Source organism: Schistocerca americana, chromosome X (genome assembly GCF_021461395.2).
Source record: "Schistocerca americana isolate TAMUIC-IGC-003095 chromosome X, iqSchAmer2.1, whole genome shotgun sequence".
NCBI classification, from domain to species: Eukaryota; Metazoa; Arthropoda; class Insecta; order Orthoptera; family Acrididae; genus Schistocerca; species Schistocerca americana.
In genome coordinates, this window is record NC_060130.1 from 826984368 (window position 1) to 827007177 (window position 22810).

A 22810-nucleotide genomic window follows, 5' to 3' on the forward strand; every position below is an offset into this window, starting at 1 on the left:
GACCATCTCAAGCGAGGATCACCGTATTGTGGACCAAGCACATCGTAACCCCTTCATATCTGCGGCTGCCATTCGAGGACACATTCCGTGTGGTCCCGCAACTATGGAATTAGCGCCCATTGCGTCGGTTGTCGTTAACACAACACCAACGGCGGCGTTTGGGATGGATTGCCGAAGATGGTGCCGCAAAAGCGATGAATTGTGCTTCTGCGCTGTTGTTGCTTTTGTAATGTTTTTCGGTTCCTGGCTGGATGAGGAGTGTGTGGTATGATAGGTGGGTGGCCCGTTTCCTCTCACTGCAATACAAAATGCATAAAATACACTTTATTACAGGAACCAATTGAGTATTTAACTTCAATGATGTCCCATCTGAAGTTCTGTGGTTAAGAGCAATGAAATAACATGTACTAATTCTTGAATCTTGTCCGTGTCCATATCACAACTATATACACTACTGGCCATTAAAATTGCTACATCACGAAGATGACGTGGTACATATGCGAAATTTAACCTACAGGAAGAAGATGCTGTGATATGCAAATGATTAGCTTTTCAGAGCATTCACACAAGGTTGGCGCCGGTGGCGACACGTACAACGTGCTGACATGAGGAAAGTTTCCAACCGATTTCTCATACAAAAACAGCAGTTGACCGGCGGTGCCTGGTGAAACGTTGTTTTGATGCCTCGTGTAAGGAGGAGAAATGCGTACCATCACGTTTCCGACTTTGATAAAAGTCGGATTGTAGCCTATCGCGATTGCTGTTTATCGTTTCGCGACATTGCTGCTCGCGTTGGTCGAGATCCAATGACTGCTAGAAAAGTATGGAATCGGTGGGTTCAGGAGGGTAATACGGAACGCCGTGCTGGATCCCAACGGCCTCGTACCACTAGCAGTCGAGATGACAGGCATCTTATCCGCATGGCTGTAACGGATCGTGCAGCCACGTCTCGATCCCTGAGCCAACAGATAGGGACGTTTGCAAGACAACAACCATCTGCACGAACAGTTCGACGACGTTTGCAGCAGTATGGACTATCAGCTCGGAGACCATGGCTGCGGTTACCCTTGACGCTGTATCACAGACAGGAGCGCTTGCGATGGTGTACTCAACGACGAACCTGGGTGCACGAATGGCAAAACGTCATTTTTTCGGATGAATCAAGGTTCAATTTACAGCATCATGATGGTCGCATCCGCCTTTGTGCGACATTGCGAAGAACGCACATTGGAAGCGTGTATTCGTCGTTGCCATACTGGCGTATCACCAGGCGTGTTGGTGTGGGGTGGCATTGGTTACAAGTTTCGGTCACCTCTTGTTCGCATTGACGGCACTTTGAACAGTGGACATTACATTTCAGATGTGTTACGACCCGTGTTTCTACCCTTCGTTCGATCCCTGCGAAACACTGCATTTCAGCAGGATAATGCACGACCGCATGTTGCAGGTCCTGTACGGGCCATTCTGGATACAGAAAATGTTCGACTGCTGCCCTGGCGAGCACATTCTCCATATATCTCACCAATTGAAAACATCTGGTCAATGGTGGCCGAGCAACTGGCTCGTCACAATACGCCAGTCACTACACTTCATGAACTGTGGTATCGTGTTGAAGCTCCATGAGCAGCTGTACCTGTACACACCATTCAAGCTCTGTTTGACTCAGTGCCTAGGCGTATCAAGGCCGTTATTACGGCCAGAGGTGGTTGTTCTGGGTACTGATTTCTCAGGATCTATGCACCCAAATTGCGTGAAAATGTAATCACATGTCAGTTCTAGTATAATATATTTGTCCAATGAATACCCGTTTATCATCTGCATTTCTTCTTGGTGTAGCAATTTTATTGGCCAGTAGCGTAGCTAAGGCGCGAGACGGCGTCGATCGCTGTGGAGGACTACAGCACAGTGCGGCGTATTGAGATGCAATGCGAACTGAGTCCCGATGCAACGTACTGAGGTACTGAGGGACTGAGCTTGAGAGACTGAGATAGCTCGGTCGGTGTCGGCGGCCTATATAAACGCTGCCAGGGGGCGTTATCGGAGCGTAGCCTGGGGACGTGTCTTGGTCTTCTGCCATAGGTGCGCTTACTTCAGCACCTGCTATACAATGTTTCTAGTGCCGACCGGTGTACTGGCGAAGGCGTACACCAGCACATGCACTACCGTCGTAAGCGTGTATGGCGGCTACCTGGGGAGAGGTGCTTTTCTTCTGTCTGCACCGATTAACCATCGTCGGCGAGAATGTTGGCGACTAATGTTTTGGAGAGGCACAGCGGCGTTACTTCTGGCGTCAGGGTGTGAGGAACTATCAGGTCTGAGCATTGGGTATCTACACCATTGGTTCCTCACTTAACTTGCATTTATCGCGTATCTTTCGGCCAGCGCAACGTCCCAAGCGACTGGAAGAAAGCGCAGATGACTCCTGTACTTAAGAAGGGTTGTAGCCACACCGTCCGTTCGCTTCCACTTGCATCAGGAGACGACGTGCTGCGCTGACCGAAAACCAGCGACCAGCGCAGCTCCTCCCTGTGAGGTATCACGCATCGGCCCCGCCTCCACCGGTCATTTCTGCCGGCGGTAAACCTGAGAGTGGCACGCTTCCCGGGGCCCACACGCGCCAACCCGTCGCTCGACTAGTTTTCGCTCCCGCTCGGGCGAGGCAAGACCTTCCGGCCGTGCTCTCGCGCAACGCCACGCGGCTCACGTCGTCAGCTGACTCACCTCGCCCAAGTGCGCGCCAGTAGCAGGATTTCGCATCCGCGTCGAGTTTCCGTGTTTTCTCGCGGCCAGGTAACCAGAGGAGTGTTACCGTGTCTTCCGTGCCGCCTACCCGAGCTGAGTTTCAATCGGGGACTGCGGCTGTACAAAGTGTGACGCCGGACGCCCGGTTCTGCCCCCAGGTATCAGCATGTGGATTACTTTGTGTAGTGTAGTGTAGTGTATTTCAGTGCGGTGAAGTTCAGTGAGCCCCAGCAGTACCAGGCGGACCCGGCGTTTTTGGCACCCCTTTACCGCCAAGCGCGCCACTGAAACTACACTCCTGGAAATTGAAATAAGAACACCGTGAATTCATTGTCCCAGGAAGGGGAAACTTTATTGACACATTCCTGGGGTCAGATACATCACATGATCACACTGACAGAACCACAGGCACATAGACACAGGCAACAGAGCATGCACAATGTCGGCACTAGTACAGTGTATATCCACCTTTCGCAGCAATGCAGGCTGCTATTCTCCCATGGAGACGATCGTAGAGATGATGGATGTAGTCCTGTGGAACGGCTTGCCATGCCATTTCCACCTGGCGCCTCAGTTGGACCAGCGTTCGTGCTGGACGTGCAGACCGCGTGAGACGACGCTTCATCCAGTCCCAAACATGCTCAATGGGGGGCAGATCCGGAGATCTTGCTGGCCAGGGTAGTTGACTTACACCTTCTAGAGCACGTTGGGTGGCACGGGATACATGCGGACGTGCATTGTCCTGTTGGAACAGCAAGTTCCCTTGCCGGTCTAGGAATGGTAAAACGATGGGTTCGATGACGGTTTGGATGTACCGTGCACTATTCAGTGTCCCCTTGACGATCACCAGTGGTGTACGGCTAGTGTAGGAGATCGCTCCTCACACCATGATGCCGGGTGTTGGCCCTGTGTGCCTCGGTCGTATGCAGTCCTGATTGTGGCGCTCACCTGCACGGCGCCAAACACGCATACGACCATCATTGGCACCAAGGCAGAAGCGACTCTCATCGCTGAAGACGACACGTCTCCATTCGTCCCTCCATTCACGCCTGTCGCGACACCACTGGAGGCGGGCTGCACGATGTTGGGGCGTGAGCGGAAGACGGCCTAACGGTGTGCGGGACCGTAGCCCAGCTTCATGGAGACGGTTGCGAATGGTCCTCGCCGATACCCCAGGAGCAACAGTGTCCCTAATTTGCTGGGAAGTGGCGGTGCGGTCCCCTACGGCACTGCCTAGGATCCCACGGTCTTGGCGTGCATCCGTGCGTCGCTGCGGTCCGGTCCCAGGTCGACGGGCACGTGCACCTTCCGCCGACCACTGGCGACAACATCGATGTACTGTGGAGACCTCACGCCCCACGTGTTGAGCAATTCGGCGGTACGTCCACCCGGCCTCCCGCATGCCCACTATACGCCCTCGCTCAAAGTCCGTCAACTGCACATACGGTTCACGTCCACGCTGTCGCGGCATGCTACCAGTGTTAAAGACTGCGATGGAGCTCCGTATGCCACGGCAAACTGGCTGACACTGACGGCGGCGGTGCACAAATGCTGCGCAGCTAGCGCCATTCGACGGCCAACACCGCGGTTCCTGGTGTGTCCGCTGTGCCGTGCGTGTGATCATTGCTTGTACAGCCCTCTCGCAGTGTCCGGAGCAAGTATGGTGGGTCTGACACACCGGTGTCAATGTGTTCTTTTTTCCATTTCCAGGAGTGTAGTTTTCTCTCCGACCGTACTGACTCCCTCGACCGCCATGCGAGTAAATCTCACTCTCAAAACTTCCCATCTTTTTCCCGGGTATAAGTAAGACTTGCATATGGACGTCGTTCCTGTGAACCCTGTGTTAACATCCCCCTCCTCGGCGGTTGTCTTCTCGCGCAGCCAGAGGATGTCGAACAAAAAATAGTGTGAACTGTATCGTAGTTCGCCCTGTTCAAATACTTCGACTCTCGTGTATTGGGAGAATTTTAGGAGAGTGTGGTTCATCTGTAAAGGAGACCACATGTAGGAGACTAGTACAACCCGTCCTTGAGTACTGCCTGAGTATCTGAGATCCGTACCAGGTCGGATTAAAGGAAGACATTCGAAGCATGTTCTTGAGTACTGCCCGTGTATCTGAGATCCGTACCATGTCGGATTAAAGGAAGGCATGGAAGCAGTTCAGATACGGGTTGCTAGATTTGTTACCAGTATACTCGAACAACACCGCGTAAGGACCGCGAAGATAACAGAATTAGGACTCGTACTGAGCGTTACGCAGCTACAAAAACAACCAGTTTTAGTATTTCATTTGCCTTCCCTACAATTAGATTTGTAATGGGTTCTTCCGGTAACAGAGTATGAGGTACTTAATTTTGTCGCAACAGATATCATGTGATCCATGTAATTTTGATGCCCAGTAACGTCTTTGGATGGCGGTTCCTGTTCCTGTTTTACACTACTGGCCATTAAAATTGCTACACCACGAACATCACGTGCTACAGGCGCGAAATTTAACCGACAGGAAGAAGATGCTGTGATGTGCAAATGATTAGCTTTTCAGAGCATTCACAGAATATTGAATCGGTGGGTTCAGGAGGGTAATACGGAACGCCGTGCTGGAACCCAACGGCCTCGTATCAGTAGCAGTCGAGATGATAGGCATCTTATCCGCATGGCTGTAACTGACCGTGCAGCCACGTCTCGATCCCTGAGTCAACAGATGGGGACGTTTGCAAGACAACAACCATCTGCACGAACAGTTCGACGACGTTTGCAGCAGCATGGACTATCAGCTCTGAGACCATGGCTGCGGTTACCCTTGACGCTGCGCCACATACAGGAGCGCCTGCGATGGTGTACTCAACGACGAACCTGGGTGCAGGAATGGCAAAACGTCATTTTTTCGGATAAATGCAGGTTCTGCTTACAGCTTCATGATGGTCGCATCCGTGTTTGACGACATCGCGGTGAACGCTCATTGGAAGCGTGTATTCGTCATCGCCATACTGGCGTATCACCCGGCGTGATGGTATGGCGTGCCATTGGTTACAAGTCTTGGTCACCTCTTGTTCGCATTGATGGCACTTTGAACAGTGGACGTTACATTTCAGATGTATTACGACCCGTGGCTCTACCCTTCATTCGATCCCTGCGAAACACTACATTTCAGCAGGATAATGCACGACCACATGTTTCAGGTCCTGTACGGGCCATTCTGGATACAGAAAATGTTCGACTGCTGCCCTGGCGAGCACATTCTCCAGATCTCTCACGAATTGAAAACGTCTGGTCAATGGTGGCCGAGCAACTGGCTCGTCACAATACGCCAGTCACTACTCTTGATGAACCGTGGTATCGTGTTGAAGCTGCATGGGGAGCTACACCTGTACACGCCATCCAAGCTGTGTTTGACTCAGTGCCCAGGCGTATGAAGGCCGTTATTATGGCCAGCGGCGGTTGTTCTGGGTACTGATTTCTCAGGATCCATGCACCCAAACTGCGTGAAAATGTAATCACATGTCAGTTCTAGTATAATATATTTGTCCAATGAATACCCGTTTATCATCTGTAATTCTTCTTGGTGTAGCAATTTTAATGGTCGGTAGTGTATTTATCACTATATCCTCTAAAATCCTTCAGAGTTCGTCAGCACCAGAAAAATACGCTCAGTGCCGATTTTGCGAGTGGAATAGGAAAGGAAATGGCTACTTAGTAGTATAGGGTACTCTTCGCCACGCACCGTATGGTCGCTTGCGGAGTATGTATGTAGACGTAGCAGTAGGACAGCGTGCTTCAGAAGAGGATACAACACATTATGACACGCTTCTCAACCGAATCAGTGCATGCATGCAGGCCAGATGGGATGCGACGTCATACTGATGAGTGAGCTCGTACTGCAAATTATTTATAAATTTGACTAGATTTTGCGATAACCGAAATAACGTGGAGGAGTTGTAGAGGGTGTCTGAAAGAACAAACTGAGGTTGGGAGCCCCTGTCCGATAACGCGCAGCAAAGACACCAGAGAGTCTCGAAGCTAGAGAGGCCGAAGTTCCACGCTTCTCCATCTCTTCACCACTGAATGTGAGTTAATACCCTGACGGGCTACAGGCCCGGTTACTTTCTATGGACCTGTCCTATTTATTTTTCAGTGACCGCGACTGAGTGACGCAGTCTCCAGTGGAGAAGACCGAAATAGCTGCTGCGTAGGCAGGCTTTGACCTCTGTAATTTCGGCACTACAGATATCTTTCTGGTACTGACGAACTCTGAATGATTTTAGAGGATATAATGACAAATGAACTAAGAACAAGAACCGTCATCAAAAGACGTTACAGGGTATCGAAATGAGTGCGCCACATGATATATTTGTTGCGATAAAATTAGGTATCCCACCCTGTGCTGCTGAAAGAACACCTAACAAACTTAGTTACAGGGAAGGAAAATGTAGCACATAAATTTGTTGGATTTTGTAACTGCGTAACGCATCCCACGTCAACCACTTTGTCACTGATATTCGAGTCGGATATCTTACTGACATCGATAAAGAGACACAATAATTCTGTCTGTGCAGAAAATACACTCATGTTCAGGAAACGCAGAGCACCTTGAACGACTAGGGGCAGGATGTTCATATTCACAGGATATGTACATTAGTATATTCTGCAGAAATGATTAGCATTTGAACCATGTCGGCGTTCGGGTTCAACATCAACATCGCGGCGCAACATCACCTACCGGTAAAATGTGCCTGTGTCTCTTGTTGTCACTACAAACCGAAAGTAATGGATCAGTTTGACTTGAACAGACGTGCAGGATGTCTCGCAGACGTATGCGCGAACCGTACCGTCTAATCAGTGAGTCTGAGAGAGAGTGCGTTATTGGTATCTGAACCGCATTATTACTACTGGTTCACCAAAGGTTATTAATCTCAATCAGTACACAAAATGTAAAGTAAAGGAATAACTGGTGAAATTACACTCAATTTTCAATAACACTCTTTATTCAAATTTGGTGCAAGACTTTACGACATTTTTTTAAAAGAAGACCAACATTCAATTAACAAATAAGTCAAAATTTACGATAGGGAAGGACTTTTAAATTATTAAATTATTATAAAAAAATTTCACGCCAGTAAAAGGCAAGTACAGGCAAGCAATTTAACGTATACAACGCGACGCTGTATAATATTTCAAGCTCAGCTAAATTACAGGTGAATTTCACTCCATTCATTAAATGGCGCAGAATCTAACTTGTCTGCAACATTTAAGGACAATCCTGTTTACAAAAGTTCTCAAAATAGAAAAACCAAAACGCATGAGTCATGCACACGGGGGGACACTCACAGTTAATAACATTAACATTTCCAAAGAATATAAAAAAACAAACTTTACAAATTTCTGGCAGTTAACTTACAGCAAACACACACGCTCGCCAGGTAGGACTTGCGAACTTTTACAACATTCTCCTTTCAAGGCAACAATTTCTACCCGTAATGAAATGGCAAACTTTTGCATGGCAAGAAAACACACTAATAACCAACTACCTGTATAAAATACATAAGCACGTTGAGTAAAAGCCTTAAAAGGTACTGAATTGCAAAAACACACAACAGTTTTTGCTGACTAGAAACAATATAAAAAAATCCACTACGGCGCACATTAACCTTGCTTGATTATAGCCAAATATACATAAACACAAATTTACGTAAGTTACAGCTTCCAGATGGGCAGGAGTTCGTTATGCAATTGACTAGTTCTTACCACGAGGCAAAAGGAATTTTTCTTCTTTCTTAGAGTTACTCTTACACGTGAGTTTAGTAATATTAGTTATTGCAGGCGAGAGAATGGATCAGGTCTTAGTGCCTTGCATTTTAAACAGTACAGTCATTGGTGCCTTAGTTCTTCACAGACATGGCAGAGGCTAACAGTCGAATAAACCCGTAGGTAAGCTGGGAGGGGAAAGAAGCAATCCGAACCACAGATTTACTCCGACTCCCCCCCCCCCCCCCCTTTCGTCCTCAAAAGGGGACAAACGGACCACCCTTTCTAATATTACTACCTTCCCGCGGGTGGGCAGACGAGAATGAATGGCGGGAAAACCCCAAAAAACTACGGCTGGTATAATTAAAAAGAATAAGTAAATTGAATTCGATTAAACTTTATAAAATCTGTTAACAATCAATACTCAACTTCTGGTGCGTTACGACTCCCAGGACTGAACCAACGCAGCACTGCCGGCCGTTTCAATGGACGCAGGAAGGCGCGCCGATTTTCAGAACCTCCTCGCCGGTCGACAGCATACATCCGAACTGCAGACTGGGCCCCTTGCGGACCCACGCTCAGGAGGACACCTTTCGCGCTGAGCAGTTAACGCCCCATACCACGGAGCCGCTGCTCGTGTCGCTTACGCTGATGCCGCGGTCTGCGTGCTGTCCCTCTAGCACCGGCAGCCGCTTCTTGATGCCTCTACTGCCAACTCTACACGAGAGCCCATACAGCCACTTCTTTAACCCGCGCGAACAGCCCACTTTTCCCATTTTCCGCTAGAGGGAGACACCGAAGCCTTCAATTGCGACAAGAGCGCCACCGCCAGAAAACGGAGGGCGATTGCTTCACGCTACGTGCTGCGGCTCTCTTTTCAAAGCTAACTTTACTACGGCTCAGTATCAGAGAATGTGATGCACGCATCCGGGAAATTACTGCTCGTGTGGGACGAAGTGTTTCGGCAGTGCAACGAGTGTGTGCAGAATGGTTGACAGGAGGCCGACGAGATGGGTCAGGTCGTACCAACCAGGCCACCCCCCGAGAAGATCTACACCTCACCCGAATGACATGGTAGAGAGGATCTGCGACCTCCTCGGCTCTGGCACAACAGTGTAACACATCGTACACTATCAGGGTTGACAGTCCATCGCTGTTTGTCGCGGCATTGTTTACGTGAGCGTCGTTCACGTCTCCGCCTACCAACTTTCTCCTCAGCGTCTGAAAATATTTTGTTGACGCCCACCTACATAAGGAGAAATTACTATTGTAATAAAATAAGAGAAATCAGAGCTCGCACGGAAAGATTTAAGTGTTCTTTTTTCCTGCGCGCTTTTCGAGAGTGGAGCGGAAGAAAAGTAACTTAAAGATGGTTCGATGAACCCTCTGCCAGGTATTTATTTGTGAACTGCAAAGTGATCATGTAGATGTGGATGTAGATGTAGAGGCCACCACATCCTTTTTCGTAGGAAAAAAGAAAGAAAGGAAGTGACCGATGACGTTAGAGACGGTGCATTATTTCAGTCGCTTTAAACGTTGGAGCAGTAAATTTGACGTCGTTTTGTCTAAGGAACCATCCTAGTATTTGCATTATGAGATTTTAGTGAAATAATGGCCAACCTCAGTAGGGTTTGCTGAACGCTATTTAAACTTGACTCTCCAACAAATCGTAGGAAACATAAAAACTATGGTAATTCTCTATGTCAGGAAACGTACAATCTTATGTTAGTGGTATGTTAAATTTACTACGTTCACAATCAACACACTGCGTTTTTCCATAACTGTTGCTGTTATATCCGGTAGTTAATTTCGTTTCTGGACACTACCGATCACGGATTTTTTTTTGTTGCAATACGTAAATAAGTAATTTCATATATTATTTTGCAAGTCCATTCTTAATAAAGTTTTGTCGGTTAAAATACTGTTCGGCTGGTTCCTTTCGCTGAGTTCCAGACGGATTCTTATGTTGTGTTGTTTTAGTGGTAAGCGCCAGCGCAGAGCAGAAGCTTGGGCATCACGGAGAGGTTTACTATTGAAATTTAGAGTGAGTGCTTTCCGGGGAAAGTCGGACAGCATGCTACTTCCTCGCACATACAACTCACGAAATGACCACGACGACAAAATTCCAGAAATTAGAGCCAATACAGAGCCTTACCGACAGTTATTCTTTCACGCGCCATTCCCGAGAGGAACTGGAAAGGTGGAATCACCAAGTGGTACCAGACGTACCCTCCACCACGCAACGTCAGGTAGCTTGCGGTGTATGATGCACATGAAGCTTTTATCTAAAGTAATTTGTGGCTCTATGCTTTACTGATTGGATAAAGTTTGCATTAGCCTCATCAGCATTTGTGTATCATATATGCCAATCACAACATCAGCATTTGTCTATCATATATGCCAATCACAACACTAGCACAGCTCACTTAGGTATGATTAATACGTAGCAACATTTTCTTTGTTTCAGCACCTCGTAACATACGCATCCGAATTTGTATTTATTCTCTACAATCTAGAGTTCAGGTCATAGCTGATATTCTCCGATACGTTCTGAAGTATCTATAGGCCACGAGCCTTACACTGGCGTGACGGGGGTTTCTCATTCCGACATAAGGCATTTTCACAAACAAACAACATGCAAATGGCGTTTAAGACTGAAAATTCTATTTATTAATCTTTTCTTTCACACTGGTAGTGAGTGTGAATGGCTTACTCATACTACTTCGTGCGACTACGCAGAAGTGCTAATCACTGGATAATCCAAAAATATACCCTAGTACACTACATGCCAGTTTGTGGTTTACCGTCTGCCGCTTTCACGGTGCTGCCATTTTAATGACCAGCAATTAATTATTATAGATTAGGGATTATTAATTAATAATATTCGGCCACCAGTCACAAATTTTATTTTCTATTTGCTGCCCAACGTGTTCCGGAGCTACAACGCTATTTTCAAGGACTTTATGGACATTATGAGCGTTAAATCTGCTTCAGTTTTGCACTTAACAGCTCCAGAACAACACAGTCGTCAGATTTAAAGAGATAAACTGTACCTCAGGCAGGATTAATAACATAAACTTAGAGAAGTGAGAGGAATAATATAACGTGTTACTAGACATTATTCCTCACATTTATCTAGCTTCACCCCTTTAATCCTGTCTCAGATACAGTTTATCTCGTTATAACTATCAACTGTGTTGTTCTGTAACTGTTAGGTAAAAAAATAAAGCAGATGTAACGCCCAGAATATCCACACATTCCTTGAAAATTAAATTGTAGCTCCGAAACGCGTTGGACTGCTATTAGAAAATAAAACTTGTGACTGATGACGGACTATTAACAATTAATGATCCCTAACCTAGAAGTCACACCCATGGATACCCACGACTTAAATGTCTATTAATAAAAGGAATTAATCGTCGCTGGCCGGTGTGGCCGAGCGGTTATAAGCGCTACAGTCTGGAACCGCGGGAGGACGACGGTTCAATGCCGCGTCCGGCCATCATGATTTAGGTTTTCCGTGATTTCCCTAAATCGCTCCAGGCAAATGCCGGGATGGTTCCTCTGAAAGGGCACGGCCGACTTCCTTCCCCGTCCTTCCCTAATCCGATGAGACCGATGACCTCGCTGTCTGGTCTCCTTCCCCAAACAACCAACCAACCAACCAACCAGGAACCGCGCGACCGTTACGGTCGCAAGTTCGAATTCTGCCTCGGAAATGGATGTGTGTGATGTCCTTAGGTTAGTTAGGTTTAAGTAGTTCTAAGTTCTAGGGGATTGATGACCTCAGATGTTAAGTCCCATAGTGCTCAGAGCCATTTGAACCATTAATTAATCGTCACGCCATTCCTGCTGCACCTGTCTTCACTATTTCGATATGATACACACACTTCCTCTCACCCGAGCCATTACCCATTTCACTTCAAGTTTCACTAGTACGTTCAACAGACAGGCCTGCGTGTCTAGCGTCTCCGGCACGGTATCTCAGCGTTTCGGTCAGAGGAGTCGCTCCCTCTGTAATAATAAAAGAAAATCTGTTGGGAAGTATGAACTTGAAGAGGTGTCATATGACGTCCGTCCAGACCAAAGGATGAGAGCAATGACGAACGAAATGAAGGACGAAAAGGCAACCTTTCTAGACAAGTGGAGCATCTGGATTCGAGTCCCGGTACAGTAAAAATTAAAAAAAAAGAAGTGCAGCTCTTATCTGGTCGGATGGAAATTTTCACTATAATTTTAATAGGGCCTATGGCCTCCACCTCTCCATGATGTGAGACGTCGCCAGGGAAGACACGTGGTTCGGATTCCACGTTGAAATGTAGAATCACTTTCCCCAGTTTGATAACTGGGATAGATAGGGACACGCAAGTCGCAGGGGATTCACTGACTTCAAAAGATTTCTACTCCTGTGATTTATGAGTAAAGGCGACCACTCACTGAGTAGCACAAGTGTTGAGTCGTCGCCAGACAGACACAGAAGAGAGTGCACCTATAGTGTGCCAGATGTGTGTCCAGGAGTCCCAATTCAGGTACACGTGTGTGAGTGTGTGTGTGTGGGAGGGGGGGGGGGGCTGTATTTCGACCGTAGCTCGTCAAAGGATTTCTTCCAAACCTAGCAAAGTGCGGCTGGCGAGGACTCAACGGTTCTGCTATTCGGTGAGTGGTCTCCTTTACTCCTAAATTATTTACATTCTACGAGAAAGTTCCTTACATATACTGAGTCAAGTCAAAGTAGTTTTCGAATTAGCTGTACGACGACATCAGGCTTAATGTAAGTAGCCAGAATCAATCAATCACACGCAGATAACGATAAGTAGGAGCTTTTTCTACTACTTATTGCGTCTTTGTTGCAATAACTGTCAACAGCTAACAACATTAACACTTTTAACAAAACCCAACGCTCTAATACTCTATCTTAAAAACAGTAACGTAGAATACTGTACTTCACCAGGATATCTTAAAAAACTAGACTAGAGAGTATGCAGTATCTGAAATAGTTAAGTAACTGTATTCTGTCGAACAGAGCACCACCATCTTGCTGCTTCCCATGTTCTCTCCCTAACCGAACTTGGGCACACTACGACTCAAAGGCAGGCTCCCCCGACGCTCGATTCTAGTGTACAGCTGAGAAACAGCGGACAGGCGCTTAATCAGACAGCAGGCAGTGCGTTATTGTGGCTGACGCTTACAATAGCGACTACGCGCTCGCCGCCTCCTCTCCGCGGACAGTCTGTTGACTCTGTCAGCTAGAAGCACACGCCGGCGATGCAGATATACCGAGTACGCTCCACTTCGAGCACAAGAACTTGCCGCCATAGCATCTGCAGCTCTCTAAAATGTCTGAATTCAATGCTACGTTTCTGGCCACTTCTACGAATGTGACATTATTGAATAATTATGAAACGTTATAAGCAGAAGTCAACATTAATTTAGTAAACTCTAAAAGTACAAAACTGGCTGGAAATAGATCGGTGGTATAACTAGATCGTACCTGCTTTCCTATTTGCTACAAAAAATACCATTACTCAGTTTTTAAGTGTTTTGTTGCTTTCTTAACTTGTACTCTATATGGACATTAAACGAAATAAAAGTTATATATTATTTACACTGAAGAGCCAAAGAAACTGGTACACCTGACTAATATCGTGTAGGGCCCCCGCGAGCACACAGAAGTGCCGCAACACAACGTGGCATGGACTCGTCTAATGTGTGAAGTAGTGTTGGAGGGAACTGACACCATGAATACTGCAGGGCTGACCATAAATCCGTAAGAATACGGCGGGGTGAAGATCTCTTCTGGTCAGTACGTTGCAAGGCATCCAGTTATGCTCAGTGATGCTCATGTTTGGGGAGTTTGGTGGCCAGCGGAAGTGTTTAAACGTAGAAGTGTGTTCCTGGAGCCACTTTGTAGCATTCTGAACGTGTGTGGTGTCACATAGTCCTGCTGGAATTGCCCAAGTCCATCTGGATGCACAATAGACATGACTGGATACAGGTGATGAGACAGGACGCTTACGTACGTGTCACCTGTCAGCGTCGTATCAAGACGTATCAGGGGTCCCATATCGTTCCAACTGCACAAGCGCCACACCATTATAGAGCCTCCACCAGCTTGAACAGTCCCCTGTTGACATGCACTGTCCGCGGGTTCACGAAGTTGTCTCCATACCCGTGCACGTCCACCCATTCGATACAATTTGAAACGAGACTCGTCCGACCAGGCAACACGTTTCCACTCATCAACAGTCCAATATCGGTGTTCACGGATCCAGGTGAGGCGTAAAGCTTTGTGTTGTGCATTCATCAAGGGTATACGATTGGGCCTTCGGCTCCGAAAGCCCATATTGATGATGTTTCAAATGGTTCAAATGGCTCTGAGTACGATAGGACTTAACAGCTGAGGTCATCACTCCCCTAGAACTTAGAACTACTTAAACCTAAGTAACCTAAGGACAACACACACATCCATGCCCGAGGCAGGATTCGCGGTTCCAGACTGAAGTGCCTAGAACAGCTCGGTCACTCCGGCCGGCGATGGTGTCTCGCTGGATTGTTCGCACGCTGACACTTGTGGATGACACAACATTGAAATCTGCGGAAGGTTTGCACTTCTATCACGTTGAACGATTCTCTTTAGTCGTCGATAGACCCATTCTTGCAGGATCTTGTTCCGGCCTCAGCGGTGTCGGAGATTTGATGATTCACCAGATTCCTGATATTCACGGTACACTCGTGAAATGGTCGGACGGGAAATCCTCACTTCATCGCTACCTCGGAGATGCTGTGTCCCATCCCTCGTGTGCCGACTATAACAGCATGTTCAAACTCACTTAAATGTTGATAATCTGCCATTGTAACAGGAGTAACCGACCTAACAACTGCGTCAGACACTAATTGTCTTATATAGGCACTGCAGACCGCAGCGCCGTATTCTGTCTGTTTACATATCTCTGTATTTGAATAGGCTACGCATGCGTGTACCAGTTTCCTTTGCGCTTCAGTGTATTTGCCAAGCCTAGTGGAATATAATTCACAGAAAGTTTTTGTAAAATTTATATGTTTTTTATGTTTCTTACATTAACAGCAAAGCAGAAACTTCTGGGTCCATTTATCGCAAAGATTACGGGAAGCCACGTTCCTGTTGGTATTCCATTGTTCTTTAGCGTTTGTCTTTAGGCTTAGTAGCCGGCCGGTGTGGCAGAGCGGTTCTAGGCGATTTAGTTAGAAACCGCGTGACCGCTACGGTCGCAGGTTCGAATCCTGCCTCAGGCATGGATGTGTGTAATGTCCTTAGGTTAGTTAGGTTTAATTAGTTCTAAGTTCTAGGGGACTGATGACCTCACATGTTAAGTCCCATAGTGCTCAGAGCCATTTGAACCATTTCGGCTTAGTATAGCAACGCACGTCTTGAACGCTGAATGCTGCCTATGACACGTAGGTATTAATCGCAAGTAGAGGGAGAGCCAAATCCGTTAACATTTGAAAATTCATTGCTTCACGAAATAATGTAGGTAGGGATGTAAAAATTGACATACATGCTTGAAATGACGTGTGGGGTCTTGTTGAAACTAAAAAGAGGTATACAAAATGACCAAAAGATGGCGCTTTATATGATACAAAAGCAATAATCACAATAACAATTGAGTTTTAGCAAAGTCGACATTCTTTATAACAAATGCTCGTCATGTTTGTCATCATTCATCAAAAACACCAGTAGCCTAGAGAAAATATTGTGAACAGCACTGCTTGTCATATTGGTAGGTATGGTGACAAACTGCCGTCGGATGTTATCTTTTAGCATCCCTAATGAGGTCGGACGATCGTGGTAGACTTGCGCCGTCTGGTAATCCCTCAACCAATAATCACACGGATTGAGGTCTGTGGACCTGGGAGGCCAAACATGAGGGAAGTGGAGGCCCAGCACGCGATTGTCACCAAACGATGCGCGCAAGGTATTTTTCGCACGCGTAGAAATATGGGGTGGAGCGCCATACTGCACAAAAGTCGTACCGTAGACCAGGTGTTAATCAGCCAGAATAGTGATGATGCGATTCTGTAATGTATCGGCGTACCTCGCACCCGTCACCCTGATCGTTCGAAAATCAATACTCCACGCACTTTATCGAGGAAAAAGGGTCCGATCACGATTGATTGGTAAATACACACCACACCGTGACATTCGCTTCATGCAACGGGGTTGCTACGATAGTTGTTGGATTTTCGGTAGCACAAATTATGCAGTTGTGGGTGTTGACAGAACCTCAAAGTGTGAAATGGATTTCGTCGGTCCACAACACGTCAGACAACCAATCGTCATCTTTCTTTCCATTTTTTTTAAGTACCCACGCCACAAATGGTCTCCACATCAAAAAATCAGTGGCCAACAGTTCATGATGACGTTTGATTTTGCACGGATAGCATTAGAGGGTATGACGTAGTGCTCTCTAAACAGCAGAGCGTGGAATGCCAGTGCGACGGGTGCTGACTTCACCAAGTGGAGATGAACTCGCTGAAAATCTCAGTTTCTCCGAGCAGCAGCAGCACTTGGATCTGGTCGCCCACAACGCGGCTGGTCGTCTAAACGACCCGTGGCTTCGAACTTGGTGATCATTTTCTTCGCAGCGACTCTTGTCACTGGACCTTTACCCGTTCGAATAGCATTCTTGTGACGACAGTATCGGAAAGCTTACGTAGCGGATTCCCATTCTGATAGTAAAGCTTTCTAGAAAAGTCAACATGCTGCGATTGCTGGCGCATCTGACTCCCTCTCTCACTACAGCTCATTGTATACACGATTGTCATGCGGCGTCACTGACATGTTGCTGTCCAATGCTATCTCTTGGCCGGTCTTTGCATTCGTTTTTGGTTTCAGTAAAACCTCATGTCATTTCAGGCATGTGTGTGAAGGTTTACCTTTCTACCTATATTATTTCATGAACTAGTGCATTTTCAGATGATAACGGACCTTTGAGTCACCCTGTGCTTTGGTTTTTACCTTACATCTACATCTACATCTACATTACTACTCGGCAGCTCCCATCCAAGGGCTTGGCAGAGAACCACTTTCAGACTTTTTATCAACCGTTCCACTATTTTCTCTTATTTTGTTTTGATGGTCATTTCACCCTATGTAGGTGAGGGTCAATAAAACATTTTCGCTTTCGGAGGAAAAGCTTGGCGGTAGAAATTCTGTGAAAAGATTTCGCCGCAACGAAAAACGCCTTTGTTTTGTGATTGCCGCCCCAGCTTGCGTATCATATCCGTGACTGTTTCTACCCTATTTCACGATGAAACAAAACAAGCTGTCCTTATTTGAGCTTTTTCGATGCCGGCAGTTAATTCTGTCTGGAATGGATCCCATACCAAGCAGCAATATTCCAGAAAAGAAAGGCCAAGCATAGTATAGATAGTTTCTTTAGTAGATCTTTTGCATCTTCTAAGTATTCTGCCAACAAAAGACAGTCTTTGGTTTGTCTTCCAACAACATAATCAATGTGGTGGTTCCTCTTTAAGTTGTTTGTAACCCCTACGTACTTAGATGAAACGACAGTCTTTAAATCTGAATTATTTTCATGGTGTAACAGCAATCTAACGGATTTTTTCCAATGATACTACTCGTAGTACTACCGATAATGCTAGTGTTAAAGGAGTGAGATGGACGAGCAACACTAAGGACAAGATTGAACGAGGGTTTTTGTAGCCGACATACATCTTGGGCTAGTTACATTTTCTTAAGATGCAGGTTTCACCAAAGAAACCCTTCAATGAAACAGAAAATCAAAACTGTCTTTAATAGTTACCGCCGGTGTCGTTTGAAATTTACACCCCTGTTATGACTCAACAAGCTCGATGACAAAAACACTGTTCCGAAAGCACCAAAGGTGCTATTATAATTATTCTTGCCGTAATAATAACTTTATTATATATATTGCTTAAATCTACACTATGTGATCAAAGGTATCCGGACACCTGGTTGAAGATGACTTAAAAGTTCGTGGCGCCCTCCATCGGTAATGTCGGAATTCAGTATGATATTGGCCCACCCTTAACCCTGATGACAGCTTCCACTCTCGCAGGTATACGTCCAATCAGGTGCTGGAAGCTTTCTTGGGGAATGGTAGCCCATTCTTCACGGAGTGCTGCACTGAGGAGAGGTATCGATGTCGGTCGGTGAGGCCTGTCACGAAGTCGGCTTTTCAAAACATCGCAGAGATGTTCTGTACAATTCAGGTCAGGACTCTATGCAAGCGAGTCCATTACAGGGATATTACTGTCGTGTAACCACTCCGCCACAGGTGCCGGATCGCGTTGAAAGATGCAATTGCCATCTCCGAATTGCTCTTCAACAGTGGGAAGCAATAACGTGCTTAAAACATCAATACAGGACTGTGCTGTGATAGTGACACGCAAAAACAACAAGGAGTGCAAGCCTCCTCCCCCCCCCCCCCCATAAAAAACACGACCAAACCATAATACCACCGCCTCCGAATTTTACTGTTGGCACTACACACGCCGGCATTCGCCATACCCACACCCTGCCATCGGATCGCCACATTGTATAACGTGATTCGTCACTGCATACAACGTTTTTACACTTTCAATCGTCCAATGTTTACGCTGCTTACACCAAGCGAGGCGTCGTTTGGCAATTTCCGGCGTGATGTGTGGCTCTTGAGCAGCCCCTCGAACATGAAGTCCAAGTTTTCTCACCTCCCGCCTCACTGTCACAGTACTTGCAGTGGATCCTGATGCAGTTTGGAATTTCTGTGTGATGGTGTGGATAGCTGTCTGCCTATTACACATTACGACCCTCTTCAACTGTCGGCGGTCTGTGTCAGTCAACAGACGAGGTCGGCCTGTACGCTTTTGCGATGTACGTGTCCCTTCACGTTTCTGCTTCACTATCACATCGGAAACAGTGGATCTAGGGACGTTTAGCAGCGTGGAAATCTAGCGTACAGACGTATGACACAAGTGACACCCAATCACCTGACCACGTTCGAAGTCCGTGAGTTCTGCGGAGCGCCCCATTGTGCTCTCTCACCATGTCTAATGACTACTGAGGTCACTGATATGGAGTACCTGGCAGTAGGTGGCAGCACAATGCACCTAGTATGAAAAACGTATGGTTTTGGTGGTGTCCGGATACTTTTGATCACATAGTGTATGTGCCCTTAGCTGTACTATAATGAGGATGGACATAGGGACTTCAGAAATTGTGTTATACTTGTAGTCCTACGCTAAGATCCTAGCGCAAAAAGAGTGGTGCATTGTCAGAAAAAGTACACGATCTGGGTTCCCTGCAGACACGGTTCTCCTGCGATATGGTTTATAGGTGCATCCTAGTGTATGAATGGAATGGCGCGACAGGTGGAAACATACTCCTGAGTTCAAGTACGCTGGTCGGTACGATTCTTGTGAACGAAATGTCTAAATTGTACACTGATTGACCGTCAAATTCTGGCAGTAGGCTATAAGGACCAAACAGAACGGTGCCAACAGTTTGATCAAGGCCGCACAGACGTGCATGATGCCGATCAGGATGTCCAGGTCCGGCACCAAGCGATTTCCATCTTTTCGGCTAACTGAAAGAACATCCGCGGGAAAGAGATCTTCCGACGAAGAGGGTGTTGACTAGCGGTTGTCGAACGGCTCAGTGACCAAGGAGTGGATACCTATCGTTGAGGAACTGAAGGATTGGTAGGAAGTTCGGACCGTTGTATGCAGAATATTGGCGACTATGTTTTACCTTCGTCACAAAATGGTTCAAATGGCTCTGAGCACTATGGGACTTAACTTCTGAGGTCATCAGTCCCCTAGAACTTAGAACTAATTAAACCTAACTAACCTAAGGACATCACACACATCCATGCCCGAGGCAGGATTCGAACCTGCGACCGTAGTGGTCGCACGGTTCCAGACTGTAGCGCCTAGAACCGCTCAGCCACCACGGACCTTCGTCACATTTACGTGTGATGTTGCATTCAGTAAAAGCTGCTTGGCCAGTCATAGTAATGTGTAACTTATTTTTTAAAGTCCTCTCGTAATTAGGTGGGGAAGGGAGGGAATCTATATTTTATAAAGGTTTAACATTGATGTTTTGGGTTTTTCTCAATAAAAAAATAAATAAAACAAAATCGGACGAGCGGTGCTTCTAGTACACACAGAATTCTTTTACGATCTGAGAGTAGTGACGAGGGGTGTCATTCGATTAAATTCTTTACCGGTGACCGATTTTAGCTTTAAGACTCATTTTAATCGTCAGCATAACTCACAGCCGTATTCTGAAAATATAATACGTATTTTGCGAGGACATTATAAAACAATGGGTAAGCATTCAGTATGCGGAATTTAGAAATCAAAATACTTTCACCGTTTGTTGGGAATAACGAAGCCCTAGTAATTATGACGTCACTGGTTTTGACAGAAACAGTGTCGTTCATTGCGAGGTGGTGGTACTGTTAGGCTGCCGGAGATAGCGGCGAGTACTGCTACTCAAGCTTGAAGATACGTGACGGACATGCTACAGCGATGAGTGCTAGCCAGCCGGAGTGTCCGAGAGGTTCTAGGCGCTCCAGTCTGGAACCGCGAGACTTCTACGGTCGCAGGTTCGAATCCTGCCTCGGGCATGGATGTGTGAGATGTCCTCCGGTTAGTTAGGTTCAAGTAGTTCTAAGTCCTAGGGGACTGATGACCTCAGAAGCTAAGTCCCATAGTGCTCAGAGCCATTTGAACGATTTTTTTGATGAGTGCTACAGGTCTCAGCAATATACAGGGTGTCCCAGCTATCTTGTCCACCCAAAATATCTCTGGAACAATAACAGCTATTGGAAAATGACTTTCACCGGTAACATTGTAGGGCTGGGCCCAAGAATGTACATACACTCCTGGAAATTGAAATACAAACACCGTGAATTCATTGTCCCAGGAAGGGGAAACTTTATTGACACATTCCTGGGGTCAGATACATCACATGATCACACTGACAGAACCACAGGCACATAGACACAGGCAACAGAGCATGCACAATGTCGGCACTAGTACAGTGTATATCCACCTTTCGCAGCAATGCAGGCTGCTATTCTCCCATGGAGACGATCGTAGAGATGCTGGATGTAGTCCTGTGGAACGGCTTGCCGTGCCATTTCCACCTGGCGCCTCAGTTGGACCAGCGTTCGTGCTGGACGTGCAGACCGCGTGAGACGACGCTTCATCCAGTCCCAAACATGCTCAATGGGGGACAGATACGGAGATCTTGCTGGCCAGGGTAGTTGACTTACACCTTCTAGAGCACGTTGGGTGGCACGGGATACATGCGGACGTGCATTGTCCTGTTGGAACAGCAAGTTCCCTTGCCGGTCTAGGAATGGTAGAACGATGGGTTCGATGACGGTTTGGATGTACCGTGCACTATTCAGTGTCCCCTCGACGATCACCAGTGGTGTACGGCCAGTGTAGGAGATCGCTCCCCACACCATGATGCCGGGTGTTGGCCCTGTGTGCCTCGGTCGTATGCAGTCCTGATTGTGGCGCTCACCTTCACGGCGCCAAACACGCATACGACCATCATTGGCACCAAGGCAGAAGCGACTCTCATCGCTGAAGACGACACGTCTCCATTCGTCCCTCCATTTACGCCTGTCGCGACACCACTGGAGGCGGGCTACACGATGTTGGGGCGTGAGCGGAAGACGGCCTAACGGTGTGCGGGACCGTAGCCCAGCTTCATGGAGACGGTTGCGAATGGTCCTCGCCGATACCCCAGGAGCAACAGTGTCCCTAATTTGCTGGGAAGTGGCGGTGCGGTCCCCTACGGCACTGCGTAGGATCCTACGGTCTTGGCGTGCATCCGTGCGTCGCTGCGGTCCGGTCCCAGGTCGACGGGCACGTGCACCTTCCGCCGACCACTGGCGACAACATCGATGTACTGTGGAGACCTCACGCCCCACGTGTTGAGCAATTCGGCGGTACGTCCACCCGGCCTCCCGCATGCTCACTATACGCCCTCGCTCAAAGTCCGTCAACTGCACATACGGTTCACGTCCACGCTGTCGCGGCATGCTACCAGTGTTAAAGACTGCGATGGAGCTCCGTATGCCACGGCAAACAGGCTGACACTGACGGCGGCGGTGCACAAATGCTGCGCAGCTAGCGCCATTCGACGGCCAACACCGCGGTTCCTGGTGTGTCCGCTGTGCCGTGCGTGTGATCATTGCTTGTACAGCCCTCTCGCAGTGTCCGGAGCAAGTATGGTGGGTCTGACACACCGGTGTCAATGTGTTCTTTTTTCCATTTCCAGGAGTGTATTTGGAAACATTCTAAAACG